Source organism: Haematobia irritans, chromosome 2 (assembly GCF_050003625.1).
Source record: "Haematobia irritans isolate KBUSLIRL chromosome 2, ASM5000362v1, whole genome shotgun sequence".
Taxonomy (NCBI): domain Eukaryota; kingdom Metazoa; phylum Arthropoda; class Insecta; order Diptera; family Muscidae; genus Haematobia; species Haematobia irritans.
In genome coordinates, this window is record NC_134398.1 from 158,191,564 (window position 1) to 158,214,390 (window position 22,827).

At 37.1% G+C, this 22,827-nt stretch overlaps 1 protein-coding gene across 1 annotated transcript in view; it reads right to left on the bottom strand.

Moving 5' to 3' along the window:
* LOC142225126 (uncharacterized) overlaps nt 1-22,827 on the bottom strand; it is a 979,687-nt gene that overhangs the window by 919,844 nt on the left and 37,016 nt on the right. The window lies entirely within an intron of this gene.

Here is a 22,827-nt window from a genome sequence, read left to right on the forward strand (position 1 = left end):
GGCGGTTTGGAAGTAAAATTCTTGACTTCTTGGAAAGTATTAATTGAAGTTTTCGAAAATCGTTTTATCAGTTAAAATGACACGAAAAGGATATATGGCTTCATATTTGAAGAAAGTGAAAAATTTATCTGATTTCTTAAAAACGTTTGCATTTGAAAAAAAATTGGGTGTAGGTGGGAGCTTTAATTTAAAGAATCACATGGATCACGTCTCATGCAAATAGTATGAATAATAATGTCGTTGATTTCAGCTGGTTCAATCCAATTGTTTTCAGAGAAGGGCCCAAGCTTATTCAAAAACCCATGGAAGATTCCAACATTGGGTCTCACGATAAAAATGATCGCTAAATATTTGTATCCACTGTCAATGGTGGATAATGGTGGATTTAAAAAGTTTGAAAATTGCAAGCATCAGTAATACACAATGCCATCTAGATATACCCTGACGAAAAAATACCGAATATTGAATACGAAGTTATAATCTGCTTTTCTATACCGTCTTTTAATTTTAAAAAGAAGAAAAAAAATTGCCCACAATGTCTTTTTTTAATTTTTTTTTTAAAGTAACGAGTTGTAACGAGTACTCAATTCAAAAGTAACGAATAGTAACGAGTAGTCAAAAGTAATCAAAATTTACAACACTAGCCCAGTGGACGGGTAACGACTGAAGTTATAAATTTGGGCAGCGACCAAGAGTTAGGCCCAATTAGTCGACCTGTAGACGGGTCGACTGGCGGTGACACTTTGGCAAGTCGAACCTTTTCTAAGGTGACGACATCAAAAGGAGGCAATCCCTCTCGAAAGAGATTCAAGGAACGAAGAAATGCTTTGTTTATCCTAAAGAAATTAGGATCAGTCGACTCAAGCACGTTGTCGGCTAAGCAAAGCGATTCCTTAAAATGGGCTCAAGGAATTCTTGAAGCTGGAAAAAGGGAACGATCACCGGATGAGCTGCCATCCTCTAAACGGGATCAAAGATCGTTTGCCTCAGTTGCAAAAGACAGCCTTGTGATGGCTATTATTAATAAAGGAGCATTGGACGGTATGATTCCAAGGCAAAAATGGGGGGAAATTGAGAACGCGATGTCTGGTGTCTACTCAGAGGTGCGAAAAAAGTTTCCCGGACCAAGTCCTCGACGGCAAGATGCTGGATGGTATCAAGGACGATATAAGTTAATAGCTTTTGCAGACCAGAGGTCTATGGATTGCTTTAAAGCTGCATTGATGCTAATTGGTGAAGTTTGGGAAGGAGCCGCTTTGGAGTTAGTCGATAAAAAAGACATACCGGCTAAACCTAGAGCACATGCATGGATACCGGCAAACCCTCCTGATCCTGAGTCAATACTAGAGAGACTAAAAGAATGTAACCCAGATCTTCCAACCGCCGATTGGAAGGTTGGTCGTTTGGATGAGGTGGATGGACCAAGACGACATGCGGTGTTTATATTAAACATAGAGTCGCTGCCACATCTAGCCCAGACCCAAGGACGCGTAAGTTATGGCTTTCATGATATCCATATGAAGGTATACAAAAGCGATCAGTCAAAGGATTCCGAAACGGACAAGCCTCCGGTAGAGTCAGCAGTGGAAAAATCTCCTAGCGAAGCCGAAGGAGACATAAAACCTGCAGACTATGGCGAAAATCATATGCGGGAAGTTTCTACAGGCTCAAGCCTCACCAAAACTGAACCGCGGATTGTTGCGAGAGTCACCGAGATCTGTGAAGAGGAAGCCCTTGATGATTCAATTGAAGCGGCTGATGTGACGGTGGTTGAAAATTTGGATGGTTCTACGGTTCCTCCAGATAAATCTTCACCATTGTAAGGCCGCTTGTGCTGCCTTAAAAGTTCTCCTGATGAAAGGAGACATAGATATAGTTCTTATTCAAGAACCATACATATATAAGAACAAGATCTGTGAATTAAGCACTCCGGGTTTCAAACTTTTGCATAATACCGGTACCGATATAAATCGAGCATGTATAATTGCTAAAAACGAACTAAACTTGTTTCTGCTTCCTTCATTGAGCAATGCAGACACTGTCGTAGCCAGTCTAGAGATATCCACATGCAAATATTGGGTATCTTCGGTCTACATGGGACATGATAGGGAGATGCCACCCTGTGCCGTTAAGACCTTAGTTGAGGAGTCACTAAAAACAAAGACAAAACTCATTATGGGATGCGATGCAAATGCACATCATAGTATTTGGGGAAGTAGTGATACTAATGCAAGGGGAGAATCGCTAATAGAGTTTATTTTGCGTACTAACCTGGTAGTTTGCAATAAGGGAGATGCACCAACCTTCGTCACCAGGAACAGACAAGAGGTTTTGGACGTAACGTTGACCTCTCCGGAACTGAATGATAAGATATCTGAGTGGCAAGTTTTGAGGGAACATAGCTTCTCAGATCATCGCTACATCAGTTTCAGATTGGCTGTTCGTACTTCAAAGACCATATTTCCGCCAAATGTTAGGAAAGCTGATTGGAATAGGTATAGGGAATCGTTCAATTCGATGATACCGGAAATGCCGGAGACAAATATGAGCACTGTGCAAGATATCGAACACGCAGTGGAGCGGATTACTAAGGCCTTCAACATTTCACTGAAAGCTGCTTGCCCTAGAGGAATGCCAAGGGGAAAAAATCGGCCGCCATGGTGGACTACGGAGTTAAGTAATATGAGGAAATCCTGCAGGAAGCTCTTTAACAAAGCAAAGTCCACAAGAGCTCCGGAGGATTGGGACACTTACAAGATGAATCTGAGAGAATATAAACGAGAACTGAGAAGGTCTCAACAAAACTCTTGGGATGATTACTGTAGCAGTATTGAGAATACGTCAGAGGCTTCCAGACTACGGAAGGTACTAGCATCCACTAACACCGCTCCAGGTTTCATTAAAACATCGGAGGGAAATTGGACAACGTCCAGTTAGGAGACGTTGGAGGTACTTTTGGACACACACTTCCCTGGAAATCAGACGGTTGAACCATGTTCTGGCGGTGTAACAGAGGCTCAGCGATCATTTCCTATCGAGGAAATTGTGTCGGAATCTAGAATAAAATGGGCTTTAAATAGCTTTGGACCATTCAAATCCCCCGGACCTGATGGAATTACTCCGGCGGAGTTACAGGCAGTGGCTGAAAGAATTATCCCCTGGTTGACGGTGATATATAAACAATGTGTAAACTTAGCATATATTCCAGAAAAGTGGAGGGAAACAAAAGTCGTCTTCATACCTAAAGCAGGAAAAGCCTCTCACTCGAGTGCGAAGGATTTCCGACCAATCAGCTTATCCTCATTCCTACTTAAGACCCTGGAGAGGATGATAGACATGTATCTTAGAACTACCGTGGATTCAGGTTTGCTCTCGAAACGACAGCATGCATACTCGAAGGGCAGGTCTACTGAGACCGCATTGCATGAACTGGTCAGCTTTATTGAAAGCTCACTATCTGTCAAAGAATACACAATCGTGGCGTTTCTAGACATCGAAGGGGCGTTCAATAATGTCCATCCGAGCTCGATATTAAATGGACTGACAACTCTGAATGTTGATCCAGGTATACTTAGGCTGTTAGACGAACTTCTAATAAAGAGACGTATTTCAGCCACACTAGGGCAAGCAAACATAAATAAGGTATGTGAACAGGGGCACTACCCCAAGGAGGAGTTCTATCACCTCTTCTTTGGAATGTTGCTATAAACAACCTTCTGGTTTCTCTAGAAAAAGAAAGGATAAAAGTGGTGGCATACGCAGATGATGTGGCGCTGGCAGTCAGGGGAAAATTCCCATCCACAATCAGAGATATTATACAGAGAGCTCTCCGGATGACTGAGAAATGGGCGAAAGATAATGGTCTTGGTGTAAATCCAGGAAAGACAGAAATAGTCATGTACTGCAAAGATCGCAAAACTCCCACGGTTAGGCCCATTTCCTTAGGGGTACTGAAATTCCCTTTGGTGAGTGTGCAAAATACTTTGGCGTTATTTTGGACAGGAAGCTGAATTTTAGGCTTAATATTGAAGAGAGGGCGAGAAAAGCCACGGTAGCTTTGTACTCGTGCAAAAAGGCAATAGGGAAAAAGTGGGGACTAAGACCAAAAATTGTGCATTGGCTATACACGGCAGTGGTTAGACCTATAATGCTATATGGTGTTGTAGTCTGGTGGCCGGCACTTCAGAAACCGACTTGTTTAGATAAAGTTCAGCGTATGGCGAGCTTATGTATCTCAGGCGCATTTAGTAAGACAGGAACAGACTCCCTTAATGTCATGCTACATCTATTGCCTTTAGACATTTTGGCCAAACAGTCAGCTGCAACAACGGCTGTGCGGTTGCGCGAGGTATCGCTGTGGTCGGAAAAAATGTACGGTCATAGTTCGGTCCTCAAAGTAATGCCAGATGTGCCTAACGTAGTGGATTACACCCTGGCAAAACCACTTTTCGACAAAAAGTTTGAAACTCTAATTCCCAACAGTAAGGCGTGGTGTACACAGACCCCGGGGAATAGAAGATATATAGATTTCTATACTGATGGCTCCAAATTGAATGGACAAGTGGGGTTCGGAGTATTTTCTAATGATCTGGAAATTCGAATAGCGAAAAGATTACCTAATCACTGTAGTGTTTTTCAGGCTGAAATATTTGCAATAAGAGAGGTGGTGAATTGGCTAAGAAGTAATGTTCCAACAAATATTGGCATTAATATATACTCAGACAGTCAACCTGCAATAAAATCCTTGGACTCTGTGTTCCTTAACTCAAAAACGGCCATAGACTGCCGCAAATCTCTCAACGAGATGGCTGAGCAGTACAATATTCACCTAATATGGGTGCCTGGTCATAGGAACATACCGGGGAACTGTGAAGCAGATGTGTTAGCAAGGCTAGGAACTACCTTTTATATTCCAGGGGAACTAGAATCTGTTGGTATGCCTCTGGCCACCTGCAAGCTCTTAAACCGCACACTAGATATGCTAGTGTTCTCAAGGCGTCAGATAGCACTCCTAATATCTGCTATAACGGGTCGCTGCCTGATAGGCGAATTTGCAAAAACTATAGGTGCGAAGTATAATGACTATTGTATAAGCTGTCATGACGTGGAGGAAAAGGAATCAATTAAACACCTCTTGTGTGAGTGTCCTGCTTTTTGTGTAAGGCGTAAGCGAATTTTAGGAGCATATAGCTTTAGATTACTGGCTGACCTGGAAAACGTTAACTTAAGCAGTTTGTTAATGTTTTTGGAGCAATCTGGTTGGTTCCACAAAAGTAAATAATGGAGAAGGTTCAGTGGTTAAGACTAGAAGTGCCCATATGTAATAGGTACTTTTAGTTAAATGTGGTATCACAATGGACTGAATAGTCTAAGTGAGCCTGAAATTTAATCGGGCTGCCACTTTAACCTAACCTAACCTAACGTTTTATTTCTAAAGAAAATTTTTTAAAAATATTATTTCTATAGGAAATTGTGTCAACATTTTCTAACTATAGAAAATTTTGTCAAAATTTTATAGCTATAGAAAATATTGAAAACTTCAAAATTTTTATTTTTTTTATTAATTGTAATTTATCTTTATTTTGCTATTTATGTATTCTTTTCTTTTTTATATATTAATTCATTCATTAATTTATTACTTATAATTAATTTATTTCAATTTATTCATACAATTTATTCTTTTCGGTTTTGTTTTCTTTTTAACTGAAACAAACAAATTGTAATATTTAATTTATTTCTGTTTTTATGTTCAAATCATTTTATTTTAATTTTTATAATATAAGGATGTTATTGTTGGACACTAAATGCCTGTACTGTAATTATAAGTAATAATTCTTGTTGTGAAGGTTATCAAAATAACTATTAAAATAAATAAATAAATAACTGTAGAAAATTTTGTCAAAATTGTATAACTATAGAAATTTTTTTCAAAATTGTATAACGATAGAAAATGTTGTCAAAATTTTATTTCTACAGAAAATTTTTCAAAATTTTATTTCTATGAAAAATTTTGTCAAATTTTATAACTATAGAACATTTTGTAAAAATATTATTCCTATAGAATTTTTTTTCAAGGTTTTATTTCTATAGAAAATTTTGTCAAAATTTTATAACTATAGAAAATTTTGTCATAATTTTATAACTATAGAAAATTTTGTCAAAATTTTATAACTAGAGAAAATATTGTAAAAATATTCTTTCTATAGAAAATTTTACCAAAATTTTATAACTATAGAAAATGTTGTCAAAATTTAATTTCTATAGAAAATTTTGTCAAATTTTTATAACTATACAAAATTTTGTCAAAATTTTATTTGTATAGAAAATTCTGTCAAAATATTATTTCTATAGAAAATTTTGTAAAAACATTATTTCTATAGAAAATTTTGTCAAAATTTTATAACTATAAAAAATTTTGTTAAAATTTTATTGCTATAGAGAAAGTTGTCAAAATTTTATTTGTATCGAAAATTTTGTAAAACTTTTATTTCTATAGAAAATTTGTCAAAATTTTTTTTGTATCGAAAATTTTGTAAAAATTTTATTTCTATAGACAATTTGTCAAAATTTTATAACTATAGAAAATTTTGTAAAAATTTTATAGCTGTACAAAACTTTGTCAAAATTTTATTTGCACACTAAGTGTTGTCAAAAGTTTATTTCTATAGAAAATGTTGTAAAAATGTCATTTCTATTAAAAATTTTGCCAATTTTTTCATAATATTTTTTCATAATATTATAGAAAAATTTTGTCAAAATCTTATTTTTATAGAAAATGATGTCAAAATGGACCAGGTACCATATACATCTAAATCTGAACCATTTTCTTCCAAAAGATTGTGATCTCAAAAATCACAGACAGACGGACATCTCAAGGGCCCACCCTAAACATTATTGTCAAAGATATCATGTGTCTATCACGTCTCCTTCTGGTTGTTGCAAACATATGCACTAACTTATAATATCCTAATCTACATTGTGGCGCAGGGTATAACAATTAAAGTTATGGACTTGAAAATGCGTGCTTTTGACTTAAAACGATTACCTTAGATGCTAGTGCTTGTGGTTTAACAATTTTATTTATTATTATATTTCAAATAATTTATATACCCTGCGCCACACTTTGGAACAGACTATTATAAGTTAGTGCATATGTTTGCAACACCCATTCGAGATAGACACATGGTGTGTTTGGCAATATTGCTCAGGGTCCGCCTCTGAGTCGATCTATCCATATCCGTCTGTGTGTGAACACATTTTTGTAATCATAACTCGCAGTTTTAGTCCAATCGAATTTGGCGCAAGTATTATTTTAGGTCAGAATAGAATTCTATTCATTTTGGAATAAATCGGTACAGATTTAGATATAGCTCCCACATATATACCAAAGCTCACATATAATTGTAAGGGCCGATGTTGAATGTGAACCACACCTAAACGCCAAGTTTTTTTTCCGAATTTTATTTGACATTTCTCTATTTCAGACTTACTCAATTTGAACCATGGAGAGATACACAATCCAACAACGTGTTAAATGGTTTCAAGAAATGACAACAGTTGATGATCAATTTTCGAAGAAAATCATCTTCAGTAATGAGGCACATTTTCACCTCAGTGGATTCGTCAATAAACAGAATTGCCACATTTGGGCGAATGTGAATTCAAGAGTGGTTGTCGAAAAACCAATGCACCCACAAAGAGTGACTATTTGGTGCGGTTTATGGGCTGGCGGCATCATCGGGCCGTATTTTTTCCAAAATGAGGCCGGTCAGGCAGTTACTGTGAATGGTGTTCGCTATCGTGAGATGATTTATGGCCAGAATTAGAATATATGAATGTGGACGATATGTGGTTTCAGCAGGACGGTGCCACTTCCCACACAGCTAACGAAACAATGGCTCTTTTGCGCAACAAATTCAATGGCCGTGTTATATCACGTAATGGCGATGTCAATTGGCCGCCAAGATCATGTGATTTGACACCGTTGGACTTTTTTCATTGGGGTTATTTGAAAAAAAAGGTGTACGTCGATAAGCCAGCAACAATTCAAGAGCCAAAGGATGAGATAATTCGGCACATTAACGGCATAGAACATCCATTATGCCTCAGCGTCATCGAAAATTTGGACCATCGGATGAAGGTGTGCCACCGAGGTCGCGGCGCCCATTTGGCCGATATTTTGTTCCATACATAATTGAATAATACAAATATATCATAATAGAATAAAATTACAATAATTTCCTAAATAGTTTCCTAAAATCAACATCGGCCCTTGAAATTTTAACCATCCTTTATATGACTTTTCCGAGCAAAAATGGCTATTTTCCTTGTAAAATCGCCACTACTAAGTCGAGAACATGTAAAAATTACTCAACATTTCCTATACCTCTAATACGTATCTATTGAGAGATAAATCATAAATGCACTTAACCCTTTCACTACCGATGTCCACCTAGGAGGACATTCGAAAACGATACAAAACTCTATTTCCCCACTTATTTTCGATTTATTTATCGATGTTATTTTAAAGTAAAGACTTTAATCTAAATAAGCTACAAATATTTTCCATATTGGTGAGGACTAAAATGCATTTTTATAAACTTCCTTAACAATAAACAAAAAAATACGACATTTTGAGTCCATTTTTCTACTGTATGTCTCTAGTAAATGGACCTTCATACAAAAACTATAAATGATATTTTTATACCCACCACCATAGAATGGTGACGGGGTTATAATAAGTTTGTCATTCCGTTTGTAACACATCGAAATATCGATTTCCGACTATAAATATAAAGTATATATTCTTGATCAGGGAGAAATTCTAAGACGATATAGCCATGTCCGTCTGTCTGTCTGTCTGTCTGTTGTAATCACGCTACAGTCTTCAATAATGAAGCAATCGTGCTGAAATTTCGCACAAACTCGTCTTTTGTCTGCAGGCAGGTCAAGTTCGAAGATGGGCTATATCGGTCCAAGTTTTGATATAGTCCCCATATAAACCGACCTCCCGATTTGGGGTCTTGGGCTTATAAAAACCTTAGTTTCTATCCAATTTTCCTGAAATTGGAAATCTAGAGGTATTTTATGACCACAAAGAGGTGAACCAAAAATGGTGGGTATCGGTCCATGTTTTGGTATAGCCCTCATATAGACTGATCTCCCGATTATATTTCTAGGGATTCTAGAATCGATAGTTTCTATCCAATTCGCCTGAAATTGGAAATCTAGAGGTATTTTAGCACCATAAAGTGGTGTGCCAAAAATGGTGACTATCGGTTGATGTTTAGGTATAGCCCCCATATAGACCGATTTCCCGATTTTACTTCTTGGGCTTCTAGAATCCGTATTTATTATCCAATTTGGTTGAAATTTGAAATCTAGAGGTATTTTAGGACCATAAAGAGGTGTGCTAAAAATGGTGAGTATCGGTCCATGTTTTGGTATAGCCCCCATATAGACCGATATCCAGTTTTTACTTCTTGGGCGTCTAAAATCTGAAGTTTTTATCCAATTTGCCCGAAATTAGAAATCTAGAGGTATTTTAAAATCCTAAAGAGGTGTGCTGAAAATGATGAGTATCGGACCATGTTTTTATATAGCCTCCATATAGATCGATCTCCAGATTTTATTCTTGGGCTTATAGAAACCCTAGTTTTTATCCAACTTGCCTCAAATTGGAAATTTAGAGGTATGTTTGAACGATAAAGAGGTGTGCCAAAAATGGTGAGTATAGGTCCATGTTTTGATATAGCAATCAGATAGACCGATCTCCCGATATTACTTTTTGGGCTTGTAGAACCCGTAATTGTTGTCCACTTTGCCTGAAATCGAAAATCTGGAGGTTTTTAGGAATATAAATAGGTGTGCAAGATATGATTTTATTTTTTAGGCTTCTAGAACCCGTAGTTTTTATCCAATTTGCCTGAAATGAGAAATCTACAGGTATTTTAGGACCTTAAATATGAGAGCCGAAAATGGCGTTTATTGGTCCATGTTTTGGTTTATGTCCCAAATAGACAGATCTCCCGATTTTACTTCTTGGGCTTTTAGAAACCATAGTTTTTTTTATCAAATTTGCATGAAATTTTAAATCTAGAAGTATTTTAGGAACATAAAGAGGTGTGCCGAAAATGGTGAATATCGGTCCATGTGCACTGATAATGAAAATTGCTTGAAACTGAATTATAGTTTCCAGATTTTACTTCTGGTAAGCATTTAGATAATGGGGGTAAAAATCTACAGATGTTAGATTTTAAATCAAGGCGTTATTTCATTTTCATTTCATTTTCTTGCACACTTGCACATGATGTTTATGATTTCTCTAAAACTCAAACAAATATGGTTCTTATAAATCCAGAATCTGATCTAGTCTTCATAGGTAAAATCTTTGAATTTATCTTCAGGAAGTTTATTGGTTGAACTGATCTGCTTGTCACCAAATCCCCCTGAAATTTTCACAGGAAACTATAATATTTGATTCATGGTGGTGGGTATTTAACATTCGGCCCTGCCGAACTTACTGCTTTATATACTTGTTTCGGTCTCTTTTTTGTATTTTTTCTCACTCTTCGAAAGATATTATAGACCAGACAACGCTTATTTTCGTCAGGCCATTTAGTTACAATTCAAGACTCAAGTTTTCACAACAAACTCATATAGGTCTTGAAGTATTTGAGGTAGGTCCTCAAAATGACAATTTTTGTTCTACATGATGTTAGTACAAGTAAACTAATAAGAAAAATTAAATTTTTAACATTAGGTTTATTTCGGTAATGAATAGGTTAAAAATGAACCTGAAAATTGCTTTAGATTTAAATATTTACTATATTTGTTCAATAACATTGTGATCCGCACCGGGGCATTTGAAGTCTTGAAAGTTTGTTACAAGTCTAAAAAATTGTGTCCAAGTAGTTTCAGATTTAAATGTATACATACCAACCAACAAATTTGAAGGATGTGAGACGGTATCGAAAATGTGGATCTACAAAGTGGTGTAGGATATAATTACTTGTTTAAACGTACATTTTAAATTACCGGATTTTTTTTTTATCAATTATAAGCAAATTCAATTAATTTGTATTAATGTAGATTTAACATTGGAAAAAAACGAAACACCAATCCCTATTATACCCACTATGTGCTGTATTATAAAAATTTAATGGACAGCTGCAAAGACCGCTAGACAAACAGCGGAGTGATCACGCACAAATTTATATTAAGTCTTTGGTGAATGCCCAGTATGGGAAATGCATCGATGCCAACGATTTCACTATTATTGGAAATCATTTATTTCGTGACCATGACACTTTCCATAATGATCTCCGGCTTCTGTTAAAGCACTGAGTATAAAATGGGAATCGAAGGAGAATTGTGGCATAGCTGGGAAGCAAACTAGCCGCCAAACCAGCACCATTTATCAAGAACCCGCTGTTATCACTGGTACATCCGCATATGTGTTATCTGAACACGTTCCAATTGACCACAGGCAATACTCGGTATTTATAGGTATGTTGGTGTGTGTGTCTTTGTGTGTATATATCTGACGCTGTTCGTGCAACACTTTATGCCACACTATCAGGTGTGCAATGCTAGCAACATCCGTGTCATCATCACTGGTGGACGACGTGAATATATGCTATTTAATAGATGGGGGGTGGTGGTGGTGGGGGGCAATTTTGTAGGTGATTATGGTACTTCCGGTTGCCTATGGACAAAACATAGAGCATTGAACACCGGGATCCCTTGGTGTTTGTGTAGTCACCATTGCACCATGGTGGTCTTTCTATATATGAAATTCACGATTTTTACATGATTCTATGTGGTTTTGTCTTTACTGGTACACATAGCATATACGCAAAATGCGCTCGAAAACTACATTTCATTCATGTCCGATTTTTGTGGTTTTTAATAAAATTCAAATTTGTTTGCCCAAGCCTTAACAAATAAACATGGCCAACCCCACAGCCCGAATATATGAGAGATATTCACTTGCTCTATTGCATCGCCCATTCGAGAGGAGCATATGTTTAATTTGAAAACAAGCAAAAACGAGACTTTAATTTGTTTGCATTATGGCCAAATAAAACCAGCATATGTGTAAATATGACGAAATTGGGACAGCATAGTATTAGAATAGAATCAATTAAGGCCTTTTATGGAATGAAATGAGAAAGTTTTACATTGAAATGTGGAAGTTGTTGGAAGGTTACTAAGAATGAGATAGGCCGACTCTTAAATTCAGCGAAAACATGTAAGTACAGTGTAATGTAGGGCGGAATGGACTATATTATACCCTTCCTACACTGAAAAAAAGCATGCCCGGATTCAAAGATTTTGTCTTTACTTTAAAAATTTTGGTATTGATTTCGAGCCAAAGAAGCGGAGAATACAAGTAAGGATACTTTTAAGACACAATTCTCTTTAAAATTTGGGGTTTGTGTATTTGCTTCTAGGAAGCAAATTTTAATTTTTCGTTTTTTCAGCATTTTTATACCCTCGACCATAGGATGGCGGTATATTAACTTTGTCATTCCGTTTGTAACACATCGAAATATTGCTCTAAGACCCCATAAAGTATATATATTCTGGGTCGTGGTGAAATTCTGAGTCGATCTGAGCATGTCCGTCTGTCCGTCCGTGTTGAAATCACGCTAACTTCCGAACGGAACACGCTATCGACTTGAAACTTGGCACAAGTAGTAGCTTTTGATGTAGGTCGGATGGTATTGCAAATGGGCCCTATCGGTCCACTTTTACGTATAGCCCCCATATAAACGGACCCCCAAATTTGGCTTGCAGACTCTCTAAGAGAAGCAAATTTCATCCGATCCGGCTGAAATTTGGTACATGGTGTTAGTATATGGTCTCTAACAACCATGCAAAAATTGGTCTACATCGGTCCATTATTATATAGCTCCCATATAAACCGATCCCCCGATTTGGCTTGCGGAGCCTCTAAGAGAAGCAAATTTCATCCGATCCGGCTGAAATTTGGTACATGGTGTTAGTATATAGTCTCTAATAACCATGCAAAAATTGGTCCACATCGGTGCATAATTATATATAGCCCCCATATAAACCGATCCCCCGATTTGGCTTGCAGAGCCTCTAAGAGAAAGAAATTTCATCCGATCCGGCTGAAATTTGGTATTGGTCCATATCGGTCCATAATTATATATAGCCCCCATATAAACCGATCACCAGATTTGACCTCCGGAGCCTCTTGGAAGACCAAAATTCATCTGATTCAGTTGAAATTTGGTACGTGATGTTAATATATGGCCTCAAACACCCATGCAAAAATTGGTCTATATCGGTCCATAATTATATATAGGCCCCATATAAACCGATGCCCAGATGTGACCTTCGGTGCCTTTTGGAGAAGCAAAATTCATCCGATCTGGTTGAAATTTGGCACGTGGTGGTACAATATGATATTTAACAACCATGCCAAAAGTGGTCCATATCAGTCCATAATCATTTATAGCCCCCATATAAACCGATCCTCAGATTTGACCTTCGGAGCCCCTTGGAAGAGCAAAATTCATCCGATTCGGTTGAAATTTGGTACGTGATGTTAGTATATGGTATCCAACAACCATGCAGGAATTGGTTCATATCAGTCCATAATTATATATAGCCCCCAAATAAACCGATCCCCAGATGTGACCTCCGATGCCTTTTGGAGAAACAAATTTCATTCGATCTGGTTGAAATTTGGTACGTGGTGGTAGTATATGATATTTAACAACCATGCCAAAAGTGGTCCATATCAGTCCATAATCATATCTAGTCCCCATATAGACCGATGGGAGCCACCGTGGGGCAATGGTTAGCATGCCCGCCTTGCATACACAAGGTCGTGGGTTCGATTCCTGCTACGACCGAACACCAAAAAGTTTTTCAGCGGTGGATTATCCCACCTCAGTAATGCTGGTGACATTTCTGAGGGTTACAAAGCTTCTCTAAGTGGTTTTACTGCAATGTGGAACGCCGTTCGGACTCGGCTATAAAAAGGAGGTCCCTTGTCATTGAGCTCAACATAGAATCGGGCAGCACTCAGTGATAAGAGAGAAGTTCACCACTGTGGTATCACAATGGACTGAATAGTCTAAGTGAGCCTGATACATCGGGCAGCCACATAACCTAACCTAACCTAACATATATAGACCGATCCCAAGATTTGGTTTTGGAGCCCCTTGGAGGAGCAAATTTCATCCGAGTCAGTTGAAATTTGGTACATTGTGCTAGTATATTACCGTTAACAACCATGCCTAACTAGGTCCATATCGGTCTATAGTTATATATAGCCCTCAGATAAATCGATCCCCAATCACACAAAAATTGGTCCATATCAAGTTCATAATTATATATATATCCATTTAAAAATAGGAGATGTTTTTAACACTTTATGTTGACGTAAAGTGAGTAAAGTCTAAAGTCGGGCGGGGCCGACTATAAAGGGTGATACGGTCAAAATTTGGTCAAGGGAAAACGCGTGTAAATCGGTGAAATCGTTTATTTAAAAAATGAAATTAAATTTATTTTTCAAGTTCAATTAGTATAAAATTCAGGAAAAATATTCAGTTAGGCTTTCGCTTTTCCAAATCCGAATTGCCGGGCCTCACGCTTGACACCTGCCATAAGGTTTTATACAGCCACCTTGTCCACCTTCTTCGCCGCAGAAAGCCAGTTTGACTTGAACTGCTTCTCGTCCTTAGCAGTTTTTTTTTGTCTTCTTTAGGTTCCGTTGGACAATAACCTAGTATTTCTCAATTGGGCGGAGCTCTGGCGTGTTGGGAGGGTTCTTGTCCTTGGGAACCACCTGCACGTTGTTGGCAGCGTACCACTCCATGGCATTTTTACCGTAATGGCAAGATGCCAAATCTGGCCAAAACAGTACGGAACAACCGTGTTTCTTCAGGAAAGGCAGCAGACGTTTATTCAAACACTCTTTCACGTAAATTTCTTGGTTGACAGCCCCGGAAGCTATGAAAATGCTGCTTTTCAAGCCACAGGTACAGATGGCTTGCCAAACCAGATATTTCTTTGCGAACTTTCACAGTTTTATGTGCTTGAAAATATCTGCTACCTTTCCCCTTCTTTTTGCCGTATAAAACTCCTGTCCCGGAAGCTGCTTGTAGTCGGCTTTGACGTAGGTTTCGTCGTCCATTACCACGCAGTCACACTTCGCCAGCATCATCGCGATTTGGAGTCACTACCTTCTTGTAAGTCGATAGTCCGGCTCGTTTTTTGGCTCGATGCACGGTTGTAGACGATACACCCAGCTTATTTGCGGCATCTCGGAGAGAGAGGTTAGGGTTTCGCTTGAAACTACCGGCAACTCTCTTTGTTGTCTCAGCGGCTTCCGGTTTTCGATTTCCCCCCAATCCAGACTTTCTGGCTGTCGACGAACGTTCCCCAAACACTTTAATTACATTTGTAACGGTTGATTTGGCAACTTTTAGCGATTTTGCCAGCTTTGCGTGCGAGTAGCTCGGATTTTCGCGATGCGCGAGCAAAATTTTGATACGCTGCTCTTCTTGCTTGGACGGCATTTCGACAACTAAAGAGTGAATTCCAAAATCAAAATAGGAGTAACATTCTACACACATACACGCCTTCAAAATGAGGGGTGTTCAGGTTTTTTAAATGCAAAATTGAAAGAAATACGTCAAGTTTATATTGACCAAATTTTGACCGTATCACCCTTTATTATACCATTCACCACTATGTACACCAAAATGTGTGTTACCATTTTAACTTCTTCAAATTTGTTGGTAGTTATTATGAAGGTTTATATTACCATATACAAATATTTATATCTTAACCGATTTGGAGACAATTTATTGTACTTCTACAAAAATAAATTTTCTAGAATTAAAATTTAAACCGACTAACGCCCTGGGATGAAACACAATGCTAGTACAAAACAAGTAAGTAAAGTAGAAAGTCGGGCGGGGCCGACTATATCATAACCTAAACCACCCCTACTGAACTAGTAAACATAAGCATTTGTGGGGGTAACATTGAGCGATAAATCGCATTTCCATATTTAAAAACATTAAGGGGTACATTTTTATGGGAGTTTCGTCACGAGTATAACTAATATTTAGTCCATTATTAAAAAAGAAGAAATCGTGGGTGTGGGTAATAAATCAAAATTCGGGAAAAATCGGGCAATATTATTATAAAAGAGTTACAGGCAAGTCTAAATACGATCGGATAATACATAAAATGTGAAACTTGAGTAGCATTGGTTAATAAATAAGAGTATTATGGCCAAATTTGGGAAAATCGAGCGATGTATATATATGGGAGCTATATATATAAATCTGAACCGATTTGGATGATATTTTCCAGGTTTGGTTGATACCACAGAGTGTTGCTGTGTGCTAAATTTGAGTAAGACCGGTTAATAAATGAGGCCACTATGGCAAAAATTACGTTATTAGGACAAATTTTTCAAAATTGGGTGCTACATATATATGGGAGCTATATCTAAATCTGAACCGATTTGAATGATATTTTGCAGGTTTGGTTGATATTACAGCATATTACCTTGCACTGAATTTGAGGAGTAAGATCGGTTAATATATGAGGTCACTATGGTCAAAAATAAAGTTATTGGTGACAAATTTTTCAAAATCGGGCACTGCATATATATGAGAGCTATATCTAAATCTAAACCGATTTGGATGATGTTTTACAGGTTTAGTAGATATCTCAAAAGGTTACTGTGTGCCAAATTTGAGTAATATCGGTTAATAAAAAAGGCTATTAAAACCAAATTTCCGAAAATATGGGAGCTATAGCTAAATCTGGACCGTTTTCGGTCAATTTTTGCATAGATAGTAAGTACTGTAAAAACTTAGATTTGGCCAACTTTGAGTAAGATTGGTTGAAAAATAAGGGACTTATGGCCAAATTTGGGAAAATCGGGCGATACATATATATGGGAGCTATATATAATCTGAACCAATTTCGATGAAATTTGGCATACTTAAAGGGTGGTCAATTGGATTACTTTTTAGCAACTTTGACGCGGATCGGTTCGTAAATGAACGCAATCTGACCCTATTTATCGACATTGGGCGATACATAAAAGGTGATACGGTCAAAATTTGGTCAATATAAACTTGACGTTATTCTTTCAATTTTGCATTTAAAAAACCTGAACACACAAGGTGTGTGTGTGTGTAGAATGTTGCTCCTATTTCGATTTTGGAATTCACTCTTCAGTTGTCAAAATGCCGTCCAAGCAGGAAGAGCAGCGTATCAAAATTTTTCTCGCGCTTCGCGAAAATCCGAGCTACTCGCACGCAAAGCTGGCCAAATCACTAAAAGTTGCCAAATCAACCGTTACAAATGTAATTAAAGTGTTTGGGGAACGTTTATCGATAGCCAGGAAGTCTGGATCGGGGGAAAATCGAAAACCGGAAGCCGCTGAGACGACAAAGAGAGTTGCCGGTAGTTTCAAGCGAAACCCTATCCTCTCTCTCCGAGATGCCGCAAATAAGCTGAGTGTATAGCCTACAAACGTGCATCGAGCCAAAAAACGAGCCGGACTATCGACTTACAAGAAGGTAGTAACTCCAAATCGCGATGATAAACAAAATACGATGGCCAAAGCGCGATCCCGGAGGCTGTACACGACGATGCTGACGAAGTTTGACTGCGTGGTAATGGACGACGAAACCTACGTCAAAGCCGATTACAAGCAGCTTCCGGGACAGGAGTTTTATACGGCAAAAGGAAGGGGAAAGGTAGCAGATATTTTCAAGCACATAAAACTGTCAAAGTTCGCAAAGAAATATCTGGTTTGGCAAGCCATCTGTACCTGTGGCTTGAAAATCAGCATTTTCATAGCTTCCGGGACTGTCAACCAAGAAATTTACATGAAAGAGTGTTTGAATAAACGTCTGCTGCCTTTCCTGAAGAAACACGGTTGTTCCGTACTGTTTTGTCTGGATTTGGCATCTTGCCATTACGGTAAAAAGGCCATGGAGTGGTACGCCGCCAACAACGTGCAGGTGGTTCCCAAGGACAAGAACCCTCCCAACACGCCAGAGCTCCGCCCAATTGAGAAATACTGGCCTATTGTCAAGCGGAACCTAAAGAGGACCAAAAAACTGCTAAGGACGAGCAGCAGTTCAAGTCAAACTGGCTTTCTGTGGCGAAGAAGGTGGACAAGGTGGCTGTACAAAATCTGATGGCAGGTGTCAAGCGTGAGGCCCGGCAATTCGGATTTGGAAAAGCGAAAGCCTAACTGAATATTTTTCCTGAATTTTATACTAATTGAACTTGAAAAAGAAATTTAATTTGATTTTTTAAATAAACGATTTCACCGATTTACACGCGTTTCCCTTGACCAAATTTTGACCGTATCACCCTTTAAACGATGGGTCTCAGACTTTTCCTTCTTGGCGTTACATACAAATGCACAAACTTATTATACCCTGTACCACAGTAGTGGTGAAGGGTATAATTATATTTTAGAAAAAATATTTTACAAAAAATTCACGGCTGGTGAGATTTGAGCTTGCGTTCTTTATTTTTTCATATATACCAATAAAGAACATCTGTAGAAGTAGTTAGAATGTTATGTCCTGTTATCATATTACGATCATATCATAAACATTTGAATTGACGTTTCGACACTTCGGGTTCAATGGCGTTTGTAGCTAAGGCGTTTTGTTATGGTACCTATACACCCAGGTTCAACCCCGTAGTGGGAGCGAAAAAGTCTTTCAAATTGTAAAAATTTGCTAAAAAAAAATTATAGTGTAATAAAAAACATTGATAAAAATCAAAACTGAAATTTGTGATAAAATTTTAGTTTTTCTCAATTTCTTTATTCAAATGAACTTCCAAGGCACAATTTCTACAGCAATGCAAAGGATTCAAAAACAGAGTATTTCCGTCCTATGACAAGCCCATGAAAAATTCATTGGAGATTGGCTGGAAAGTCAGACTGACTAAAGACTGAAAGAATTTACATTGAAAAAGTGAACTGTAATGTCCAAGCCCGCCTTTAGGCAGGCTTCATTTAATAAGGAAGCTTTTAGTAAAACACACATTAAGACAACAAAAAATGGGCAAAATAAAAACAAAACTTATTTGAAACTATTCAAGAGGCTTTGCAGCATATGCTGAATTTTACGGTAGAAATTTTTCTTGCTTAGGCCTCTTGCTTTTGTGTCGCTAACATTGAAAATTTAATCAGATGGCAAACAAATTGGGGCATTAGAGGGTTAAGAAGAATTTTTAAGGCCTACAAATTAAAAATTTTACAATCTATTTCGACATGTGTGTGTGTGTGTTTGTTGGTTCTATATCTACTCGACTGTTTGTCTATTTGCGGTTTTCCCAAATATGTCAGTATAGCTGTGCATATGTGTGTGTGTGTTTAAAAATTTCTAATCCATTTTAATAACAGTCAAGTGCAATGACATTTATTTGGTGGGTGTGCAAATTTTAATTACTATTCACCGAATGGTTTCCACCGCAATCAAAATGAGAGGCATGAGAATTGAAAAGTTGTAATTTTAAATTAACCTTTAGTGGTTCTTTAATACATTTTATGATTATCCTTAATATAATGAAATCTATTGAAAAAAAAGTATGCTGGAATTCAAAGAGAGATTACATATTAACAAAAGGCAGAGTATTAGGTCAGGTCTAATCATATGAACTCTATATTAGGGATTTTAAATGTTGAAGGTATTCTCAATGGAATAATCATTGGGTGAAATATGGTGGATGATAAATGTGAAAAGAACAAAACTAAGTTGCCACCACTATAGGACTGTGATGGCGCATAATAAATTTGCCTTTCCTTTTGAAATACAACGTAATATCGATTTCCGACTATATAAAGTATATATATATATTCTTGATCAGGGAGAAATTCTAAGACGATATAACCATGTCCGTCTGTCTGTCTGTCTGTTGTAATCACGCTACAGTCTTCAATAATGGCGCTATCGTCCTGAAATTTGGCACAGGTTCGTCTTTTGTTTGCAGGCAGGTCAAGTTCGAAGATGGGCTATATCAATCCAAGTTACGATATAGTCCTCACATAAACCGACCTCCCGATTTGGGGTCTTGGGCTTATAGAAATCGTAGTTTTTATCCAATTTGCCTGAAATTTGAAATCTAGAGGTATTTTATGACCATAAAGAGGTGTGCCAAAAATGGTGAGTATCGGTCCATGTTTTGGTATGGTCCCTATATAGACCGATCTCCCGATTTTACTTCTTGGGCTTATAGAAACCGTAGTTTTTATCCAGTTTGCCTGAAATTGGAAATCTAGAGGTATTTTGGGATCATAAAGAGATGTGCCGAAAATGTTGAGTATCGGTCCATGTTTTGGTATAGCCCCCATATAGACCGATCTTCCGATTTTACTTCTTGGGCTTGTATAAACCGTAGTTTTTATCCAATTTTCCTGAAATTGGAAATCTAGAAGTATTTTTGAACGTTCAAAATACCTCTAGATTTCTAATTTCAGGTAAATTGCATAAAAACTGCGGATTCCATAAGCCCAAGAAATAAAATCGGGAGATCGGTCTATATGGGGGCTATACCAAAACATGAGCCGATACTCACCATTTTTTGGCACACCTCTTTATGGTCCTACAATACCTCTAGATTTCTAATTTCAGGCAAATTGGATACAAACTACGGATTCTATAAGCCCAAGAAGTAAAGTCGGGAGGTCGGTCTATATGGGGGCTATACCAAAACATGGACCGATACTCACCATTTTTGTCACACCTGTGTATGGTACGAAAATACCCTCCAGATTTCCAATTTCAGGCAAATTATCGTTTGTGCCAAAAATTGGGAGTATCGGTCCATGTCTTGGTATGGTCCCTATATAAACCGACCTCCCAATTTGGGGTCTTGGGCTTATAGAAATCGTAGTTTTTATTCAATTTGCCTAAAATTTGAAATCTAGAGGTATTTTAGGACTATAATGAAGTGCGCTAAAAATGGTGAATATCGGTCCATGCTTTGGTATAGCCCCCATGTAGACCGATTTCCCTATTTTACTTCGTGGGCTTATAGAAACCGTAGTTTTCATCATATTTGTCTGAAATTGTAGATCTAGAGGTATTTTCGGACCATAAAGAGGTTTGCCAAAAATGGTGAGTATCGGTTCCTGTTTTAGTATAGCCCCCATATAGACCGATCTCCCGATTTTACTTCTTGCGCTTATAGAAACCGTAGTTTTTATCGGATTTGCCTGAAATTGTAAATATTCTGGTATTTTGGGACCATACAGAGCTGTGCCAAAAATATAGAGTTTCGGTCCATTTTTTGGTATAGCCCCCATATAGACCGATCTCCCGATTTAACACCTTGGGTTTCTAGAAGCCATAGTTTTTATCGGATTTGCCTGAAATTGTAAGTATTCTGGTATTTTAGGCTCACAAAAACGTGTATCGGATTAAGTTTTTGTCGCTCCATATAGACCGATTTCACTTCTTGAGGGTATAGAATGCGCACTGATCATGAAAATTGCTTTAAACTCAATGTACAATTTCCAGATTTTACTTCTTGGGTGAAAATCTAAAGATTTAAGATTTCACGTCAAGACGCTATTTTATAATTTTCTTGCACACTTACGAGTACAAGAGATTTAATGATTCCTCTAAAACTCAAAAAAACATGGTTCTTATAAATCCAGAATCTGATATAGTCTTCATAGGTAAAACCTTTAAATTTATCTTCGGGAAGTGTACTGGTTGAACTGCTCTGCTTGATCTGTCATTCGGCCCGGCCGAACTTACTGCTGTATATACTTGTTATAACTCGCTTTTTTCATACCACATAGTGGTCAGGGTATAATAACTTTGATCTGCCAAAAAATTTGCCTACCAGAAATATTGATTTTAGACCCCATAAAATATATACCGATCGACTCAGAATCACCTACTGAGTCGATCTAGCCCTTTGTGTCCGTCCGTCCGTCTGTCCATGTATTTGTTGTTGGCAGGATTCCGGTCGCAATTATTAACCGATTTTGTGAAATTTGGTACAGAGTGTCAAAATTGCCCTTTATTTTTATTTATTTATTGTTTATTTTAATCATACAGTAAATGTATGATAAAAAAAAAGGGAAAAGTAGCATTGGCTGCTAAGGCCATCAGCTGTCACCACCCTTTAAGTGTGCCAAATTTCATCGAAATCGGTTCTCGGTTTTGAAAAAGGAACGTTCCTCACTGCAGTTAGTAACCATCATGCTTGAAAAGATTCTCATTGGGAATTGTACATTTAGAAATGTGTCGTCAATGTTGTTTTCTTTAAAATTTTCACTGTCTACAATTTTCAAGCCTTCTGTGGGAAAGAGGGGTCTGGATCGACCATTTGCTATTTTTATACCAACAACCCTAGAATGGTGACTTTGTCATTTCGTTTGTAACACATCGAAATATCGATTTCCAACTATATAAAGTATATATATATATATATATATATATATATATATATATATATATATATATATATATATATATATATATATATATATATATATATATATATATATATATATATATATATATATATATATATATATATATATATATATATATATATATATATATATATATATATATATATATATATATATATATATATATATATATATATATATATATATATATATATATATATATATATATATATATATATATATATATATATATATATATATATATATATATATTCTTGATCAGGGAGAAATTCTAAGACGATATAACCATGTCATCACGCTACAGTCTTCAATAATGAAGCAATCGTGCCGGAATTTTCCAC